The 9090-nt window shown below is 33.5% G+C and overlaps 1 protein-coding gene across 1 annotated transcript in view; it reads right to left on the reverse strand.

Moving 5' to 3' along the window:
- SCFD2 (sec1 family domain containing 2) overlaps positions 1-9090 on the reverse strand; it is a 352474-nt gene that overhangs the window by 140022 nt on the left and 203362 nt on the right. The gene's annotated exons all lie outside the window — the stretch shown is intronic.

Below are 9090 nucleotides of genomic sequence, written 5' to 3' on the forward strand. Positions count from 1 at the left end.
ATATATATATATAATTAATAAAAAATAAAAAAAAAATGGCTAATTCAGATTCTATACATTTTTTCTTTCTAGAACAGACTAGTGGTAGTAAACAAAAAGTTTTAGAAAAACATGAGAAAAAATGCTTAAAATTTTACTCATTAACTCTTTTTTAGGAGGCAAATTAGACAATTTTATTTTATTGGTAAAAAAAATATCAGGGTACCTTGGTAAAACTTGGTTTTGTAGAACAATTCTTTGTGACCTGTACTATAGTATTACTTAAATGTTCTACAGATATGTGTTCTCTGTCCAACAAAATTATCAGAGAAGGACTGTGTCATATTCTTTCATAACATGGTTCAATGCTTACTTATTTGATATGGATGAAAGAAAAAAAAAGGAGGGAGAGAGAAAGGAAGGAAAAAAAGTAGTAGAAGGGAGAAATATCTTCTTTAAGATGCTACATTTTCACTGGTTAAGCATTTTATGGGTTAAGGATAAAGGGAGAGTGCCTGCCTGGGTCTTTCAAGTTTGCTGAAGTGGTATTTTCCCTGAATTCCTCTACCACAGAGTTGATTCATTTACTTGAAACATCCTCAGGGCTTTGAGGGTTAGGTAGGCCAGTATATAGTAAGCTAGCAAATTGGAGATAAGAGACAGATAGGAAGGGGGTTATTTTCTGAACGATTTAATTGATAAATGCATGTTATACACATTTTATACCTTGCTTTGGAATCCTGTGGTTGAAACAAAACAAAACAGGCAGTTTCTAACTCTGTTCCAATAGAAGAAGAAAGTCAAACTTTTAGTAATAAGAAGATTCTATTATTTTAGGCTTAAACAAATATCAAATGTTTTTGAGCTATAAATTTTTCTTCTGATGTGTAGTGTGGGTGTATGTGTGCATGTGTGTTTGAGTGTAAGGGGGAATTCTGTTAATTTCACACTTTCCCTATTAGAAAGAATCTGGAAAAGTTTAATACTAATCTTCATCTATGGAAAAATTCTACCAAAAATATTTAAACCGAAAGGTACATACTTTGTTTTTCATTAACTTTGTTCTTTCTCTGCTCAACTCTGCCTTAAACAATACAAGTTTTTATGAGTTTAACTATAAAATGCATTCGCTTTGAGTTCAATAGGCTATAAATCAGTACGTGGTTTAACCGGAATTTGGTACCTTTGTTTATCGGGATAAACTTAGCAGTAGTATGACAACTCTTTAAAATTCATAACCCTGGAACAGGATAGTATCTAGAAATATATCCACACACATACGACCAATTTATTTTGATAAATGTTCAAAGGTGTTTCAATAGACAAAGGATAACCTTTCAATAAATGGTGCTGAAACTATTGGACATTTATAAGCAAAAAAATGAAATGCAACAAATACCTTGCATCTTATGTAAAACTAACTCTAAATGAATCATAGATCTGAATATAAGAAATAAACTATATAACTTCTAGAAGAAAACATGGGAGAAAACAGTTAAGGACTTAGGTTAGGCAAAGATTTATATATGACACCAAAATGGATTATTCCATTTAAAAAGTAAATTGGAGATCATCAAAATTTAAAGATCTTTTCCAAGGTGCTAAGTTTTGCCTGGTCAAGCATTTTATGGGTTAGGTATAAAGGGGGAGTGCTTGCCTGGCTCTTTTCAAGTTTGCTGAAGTAATATTTTTCTGACCTGTAAAAGACACAGTCTAAAGTGACAAACATGATCTGGAAAAAATATCTGCAGAAAAACTAACAAACAAACATATGATAAAGAACTTATATCTAGGGAAAAAAAAGAACTCTCAAAACTCAATAAGAAAATAATAGAATAATACAATGAAAAAATGAGAAAATATCTGAACAGACATTTCACTTAAGAAGATATATGAATGGCCAATAAGCACATCCAAAGATACCCAACATCATAGTCACTAGGGAAATGCAATTAAAGCCATAATGAGATATTACCACACACCTACCAGAACAGTTCAAAAAACAAAACACTGACAATACCAAGTGCTGGTGAGAATATGCAAAACTGGTATCCTCACACATAGCTGGTGGGAATGCAAATTGGTACTGGCACTTTGGAAATAATCTGGCAGTTTCTTACAAAGTTAAACATACACTTGTAATGTGACTCAGTAATCTCACTCCTGGGCATTTACTCAAATGAATTAAAACTTACATTAACAAAAAACCTATCATGCATATTTATAGTGGCTTTATTCATAATTTCAAAAACTGCAAAAAAACCAATGTCCTTCAACTGGCAAATGGATAAACAAACTGGAACCTCCATATAACAGAAGACTACTCGACATTAAATATAAATGAAATACTGACACACACAACATTGATGGAACTCAGACACATTATATTAAGTGAAAGAAGCCATATTCAAAAGGCTACATCCTCCATTACTCCATTTTTAGGATATTCTGGAAATGACAAGATTATAAGAATAGAAAATAGATCAATGATTGCCCAGGTGGGAAAGAGGTTGACTATAAAGAGACCATGTGGGGAAACTTTTAGCATGATGGCACAGTTCTATATCTTAATCGTGGTGGTGGTTACATGAACTGTATTCATTCATCAATACTCAAAGAATTTTAAACTGAAATAGTGAATTTTTTTGTATGTAAAAAGTGAATAAACAACATATCATGTTAATGTCCATAATGGAGGGATGTCCAAGTAAATTATGGGCCATTTCATAAAGGAATAAAATATTTCTGTCAAAAAAGAATAAGGTAGGTTTGTACATAATAGCAAGAAAAAGATATCTAATAGAGAAAAGCAAGTTGTAGATGTGTTGGCATATGGTGATTCCATTTTAATGAATATATGCTTGTGTATGTTAGTAACTTTATAGAAAAAAAAATTATGGAGAAATATTTCCCAAAATAGTGAGAGAGAGCTTTTCTGAGCAGTTAGATAGTAAAGGGCTTTCATTTTTATGATATATATATTGTAATAATATATAGAGTTTTTAAATAGTTTTTTTCATAATACAAAATTATAAAGATACAAAATCTTATATCTTGAGCTGAAGATATACAAGTATCCTCCCATAAAAGCACAGAATTTAAATGATTTCCTTCTAGGCACTTATAAAGAGGTTTTAGCAATAATTTGAAATAGAGGCTTATTCTGAGTTTAGAGTCAGATTTGAAGGTAAGATTGGCAGTTTTGCCTTGAGCCAGCATTTGTGTTGCCTATCACAAATGCCTACCAGATTTAAAAGACTATCTTTTATAATCAATGAAAAAGGCAAACCAATGTGAGACACATCCTATAAGCACAGGTGCATATAAAAGCAAAGTTATTTAAAGGTTTCAAAATTAAAAGTCTTTTTAAACACTTATATTCTCTCAGATCTGAAGTTGTTTATTCCACAGAAAAAATGTCTAATTGCTTTGAAACCACATATATCCATTACAGGACAGAGAACTCATCCAGGCCAAGCGAGGCAAAAAAACAAAACAGAAATAAAAACTAAAACTAAAACAAACAAACAAACAAAAAACTACGGTAAACACGACAACAATCCAACAATGAATATAATGTCACAGTTCAACCTAACCCTGAGACATACAGACCTTGGATATCTTTTTGGAATATTTCACTTTCATGTAAGCCAGAACATGAAAGTTTTTGTTAAGATTGCATTCAGTGCAAATAAAATGGTGGCACTGTGGGTTTTTTAGCGTTGGCCAATGTTAGGCTTTAAGTGTAACATTTTTAAAAAAATTAATTAGAAACACAGTCAAGAATTACATGGTTCCCAGGATTTTTCTTAATAAGAACAGTACTTCTGTTCTTATCTTGAAGAGATGCTTCTGAAAAGAAAAATGAACCCAAGTCTTGAAAAATTCCTGTTTTCTGATTTACAGAGCTATTTACTGGCATTTGCTGGAATCCAATAAGAGAACTCTATAGATGTAGTTGTGGTTGCTCTACCCACAGCCCCTGGGGTTGGCAAATCTTATCATGAGTCTGAAGAGGGTTCCATAGATCAGGGCATCTGCCAAAATGAAGTCACCTTTCCTAGGCCTATTCTCAACTGTAAAGCAAACTGGATATTTTTGGATACAACTTTTCAGATTGATAATTCAGCTCCTATATATTTCTTTACAGATGTTCCCATGTTCACAGAAGAGCTCATTTTAAATAGCTTTCATCTAAAAACAGTCTGGTTTTAATGAAAATGGGTTTGAATGGAGGGTTTTATGTAGCAACCATGCCTTATGTCTGAAGCCCTGAGTCTTCTCCCTTATGAGTTTTACTCTAAGTACAAAAGGGTAGGGGGAAAGAACATAGAAAAGAAGACATAAGATTGTTAACAGCAAAAAAAAATTTTATAGTATTTTAATACTGACAAAAATATTCCTTCAAACAGAATTGCATTCTAAGGTTTCCCTCTACCAGCACTATGAGAAGATTCTCTCTCATTCTACCGTAGATGATAGTTGTATTCTAGTCTAGTCCCTTCAGAATTCTGAAAAGCTATTTTGTGCTTTCACTTTCCATTTCATTAAAGAGAAAGAGAGATTGTTCCTCAGTGGAAACCCCCTTTGGAAATAGAGATTGGCTTTCAGGTCATGGTCTAAAACATATACCATAGGTGTTCAATAAATGTTCATACTTTCTCATCCTTTACTCTCGACTCTCTCATTTTCAATCTAGGTCACATATCCAATTATCATATCTTTCAAAAAAAAAAAAAGCCTTAAAATACCAGTTTCATCAGGTAACTTCCTTTCTCAAAAATTTCCAGAGGTTCTCAATTGCCTATAGAATGTAGTCTGAACTTCTCTTCCTGGCATGTAAGGTCCTCTGTAATCTGACTCCAATATACTTTAAAATTCTCTAGCACATTTTTAAGACAAATTTCTAGTGGGCCAGTCTTCTCACTGATTGCTGTGTTCAATGGCAGGCCCTAAGCAAATCTTACATTGTCTTCGAGTTCAAGCACATCTTTTAAATGAGGACTGGCTTCCCCACTCCTGCCTCTCTGCTAGATCAAAACAGTAATAGTAATAGCTGCCATGTAATCAGTGGCTCCTACACATTATGCACTTCCCATACATTGTCTCATTTCATCTTCATAACAACTTGTAAAGAGGACATTTTGATTCTACTTTATAGGTAAGGAAATTGGAGCTCAGTGACATTAAGTGACTTAGGACCATGTTGAAGTTACAGAATGATGAAAACATGATTCTTTCCTACGAATATCTGACCACTACTCTTTCCTTGTCTCTCTGCAGCTTTCATCAATCTCTTCTGCTCTAATCTTTGTCCAGACTTACCTTTGGCATCACTTATTTGACACTTATTCTGTCTTGAAAAGCTAAGTACATGTTTCACTTGTGCTTATCTTCCCAGTGTGGCTGTTAGAGGGCAGTGACTTCAGGATACTTATGAACACACCACCTCCATCAGCATCTAGCACAGTGATATGGACATAGCAAGGATACAGTAGAGAAGTGTGGCCTGAAATCCTACATATATATTCCTTTTTGAACTGGATTCACCTACTGGCTTCCTATTTTTGTTAACAGCACTATTACTCTTTCCTGAGTTAATATTATCAAACCAAGTAATATATCTTTATATGTTTATCCCAGTAATATATCTTTATATGTAACAACCAGACTCATAAAGGATATGAAAAAGGAGGTGAGCTTATCTATAATATCAATTGTCCAGAATTAATAAAATATTAAATGACTGAATAGAGCTAATTATCTGAAGAAATATCATTATTAATAAACAACATACATTGGATTTTGATGTACCACATCTTAATTTCACAAGATAAGGTTCATTCAAATTCAAATTTAATTTCATAATATGCAATAAAAATGAAATAATTTGTGATTTTATAATATTTCATTATAGAAGCTTGCTAGTGTGAAAAATGGAAAGCATATAGCTATGTTTAACACTAATACTTTGCTCTGATTTCTTTGGTTGAAAATTTCTTTAAAATGCCCTATACAGTACAATGATAAAGATCCCTATTCTTTGAGTTTCCTACCTTTTCTGCAAACCATAGCTACATTAAATTCTTTCAATGCACACTTCTTATTCATTGTCTCTTAGCAGCAGGTTCATTATGGAACTTTCAGCATTGCCTACAAGCACTGTGCTTTTGTAATGGCTCATATATCTTACTGATAAATTTTGTAAAGGATCTTTACCAAGAGTGAAAACAATACCTAATTTTGCAAAGATAGTTTAAAAGACTTTAAATTTGTTGATATAAAGTCTTTTGTGAATGAAATAACCCTTGCTGAACCTAAAAAATTGCTTAGGTTTTGGATGTTTATTCATTTCTCTTATTTGGTGGGAGTAAAAAAACAACTTCAGGGACTAGTCAATCTATAAATCTGCTACTAGACATATGCTGTGTGCATTTTCATAAATACTTTTATGATGTAGTCCTTAAGCAGTGCATCCATGCCAGCTGGGCAGACTGGAATATAGAACACAACTCTCAAAGAAGAGATTACTGGGTCAATAATATGCTAATTGAAAGGACTCGTGCAACCATCTGTGGGATCCTCAGTAGCAGAGGCTCATTTCTAGACCCTCAGTGCTGCTGCATTATATGTCGTCTCTAACATTTTCATGGATGCCTGAGACATTCTCATTGATGATGATGGGAACAAAGCGGAATTGTAAGGTATGTATTATAGTTAACAGGGATTTACAGTCATTTCATATAACTTGGTAGATTTAAGGAGTTTCTATGAAGTTGAATTGCTCTAATGACAATTCTATGCAGAGTATAGCAACATCACACTACACTTACCTATTTACAACACTGTGTATAGTAAAACAGCATTTAAATCAGGAGATGAGATGTCTGATGTGAGTAATTAAGCGAATAACTTGTGCACTCTGGACCAGTGCTTTGGGAAGTATAAGAATTTTGTTTTGCAAGAGTAAGTATTGGGTGAAGATGAGAGGGTCAGAGAAAATGAGCCACATTGTTTCTGGCTTTGAAAATGGAAGGTCACTTTATATATATGACTTAGGGTTGGTTTGACGTAGCTCTTAAGAAATGCACAAATTTTTGCTTCAAAAACCATGCTTCATTATTTAATTGGTAATAAATTTACTTGGAACCAGTGGTATCAAAATACTTAAGTTTTATTCATGTTAAGTATTCCGTGGCACAGCTCCATTTCCCAGGCCTTATCCAACTCATTTCTATCATTTGCTGCCCTCTGGATTTTCCTTATTTCTGTATTTGTCCTCTTTCCAGTATATTAGCATGGAATATTAAACATTCCACCTAGTTAAGCTGAGGGACAAATAAGCTATGTCAAAAAAGATAAAATATGTCTCAAATATACTTAGAGCCGTGACCTGGTTTCATGGGTCACATGAAGACAGAACCAGATAGTGCTTCCAATGACTTCTGGTAATTGATAACCTTGACATGGTTAACAAAGCTGGTCCTTGTTGGGACTGTTACATGAGCTTCCCTCATTCTCCATATACCCCATGACAGTGGAATTGCCAGGTTCCCCAACTCATATCTGGAAGTGTATAAAATCACTGCCCTGGTCTCAACAACCTGATATTATAGACATTTATTCCCAGGTAGGTAGTTTAAAGCTTCTCCCCAAAATAGCAACAACAACAACAATCAAGATCTGAGATTATTGGGCTCTATTCCCACAGGGCTACAATAGGCTAGAGCTGAGCAAGTGTACCCAGCCCCTGTGGTGTGACTCAGGTCCCCTTATCACATTTCCATTACTTGCAAGCATCTGAGTTTGCAATTGAAGCCTTTAATACTCTTATGCTTTCCACATTTGTAAGGTCAAACTAAACACGGATTTTTGTCAAGATATATGCCTAATTTTAGGATACCACTGAATGCATGACTGTGTTTGAAAGTTGATGGGGATAGAGCAGAGGAAAAGGCACTAAGACTGGTAGAAGAACTAAGTTCCTTGATTCCTTTAGTCCCATTTCTAGGCCTCAGTTTTCGAGGAGTCCACAAGTGTCTGATTAATGCCATTAAAAAATATAATAACAAAATCAAGAAAAACAAAATGCATACTAATATGTGTTACATATTAATTGCTTTCATCAAAGCACCAATATATGCCACATAGATAACAGAGTTAGTCCTAATGTTTAGCTGAAGAGTATTCTGATATTCAAGAGGAGCCATTTAAAAGAATAATAATAATCATTCGCTTACCAATGTGTATCAGTGTTTGGCAATATTTCGCAATTTTAGCAGAAATTGTTGCTGTTCAACAATATAAACATGCTGCTTTATGTTTCCCAGCATCTCTTGAGTTAGGCTGGCCACAGGACTAATTTCGACGAATATGACTGAATATTATTTGTGTCATTTCCAAGAGAGCATGGTTAAGTGTACATCTTCTTTCTTCACACCACACTCTATCTCATTGTTCAAGTATAAGTCAGCTGGCTCTCAAGATGGAAGCACTTAGGTCCCTAAGTCACTCATTAGAGGGGAGTTGCCTGACTCATGTCAGATTTTGATGTGAGCGAGAAATAAACTTCTATTATATTAAGCCACTGAAATTTCAGAATTTATTTGTTATCACAGTGTAACTGAACTTATAATATAACAAGCAACACAAGATAACAAATAAATTGGAAGCCAAAGGTGATTTAAAATTGCAACTGTCTATAATCCCCAATTTCAAATTTTTGTATTTATCACAATGCTTTGACAACTATCATATTAAGCTTATTAAATTTATGAGTTTTTAAAGGTCTCACTGCTGTTACTGATTATTTTCATAATACATTTATATATTTTAACTTATAAAATATATTTATACTAATAAAACACTAACATATTCTGTTTTAGATATTAGGTCTCCATACAACATTTATGTGGAATAAAAAGGATTCCAATTCTAAAAGTGTCAGAAAATCACTAGACTAAATGATATCAAAAGTTCTGTAAATAATATGATTCAATAACAATAAGTTCAGTACTTCGCTCTGCACAACAAAAGCAAAATCCTTGCCTTGAAGCAACAAAGAAGTGGAAACCACATATATGAAATTCATGCTATTTCACTGATTTCTTA

The sequence above is a fragment of the Pteropus alecto genome, unplaced genomic scaffold, assembly GCF_000325575.1.
Source record: "Pteropus alecto unplaced genomic scaffold, ASM32557v1 scaffold57, whole genome shotgun sequence".
Lineage (NCBI taxonomy): Eukaryota > Metazoa > Chordata > Mammalia > Chiroptera > Pteropodidae > Pteropus > Pteropus alecto.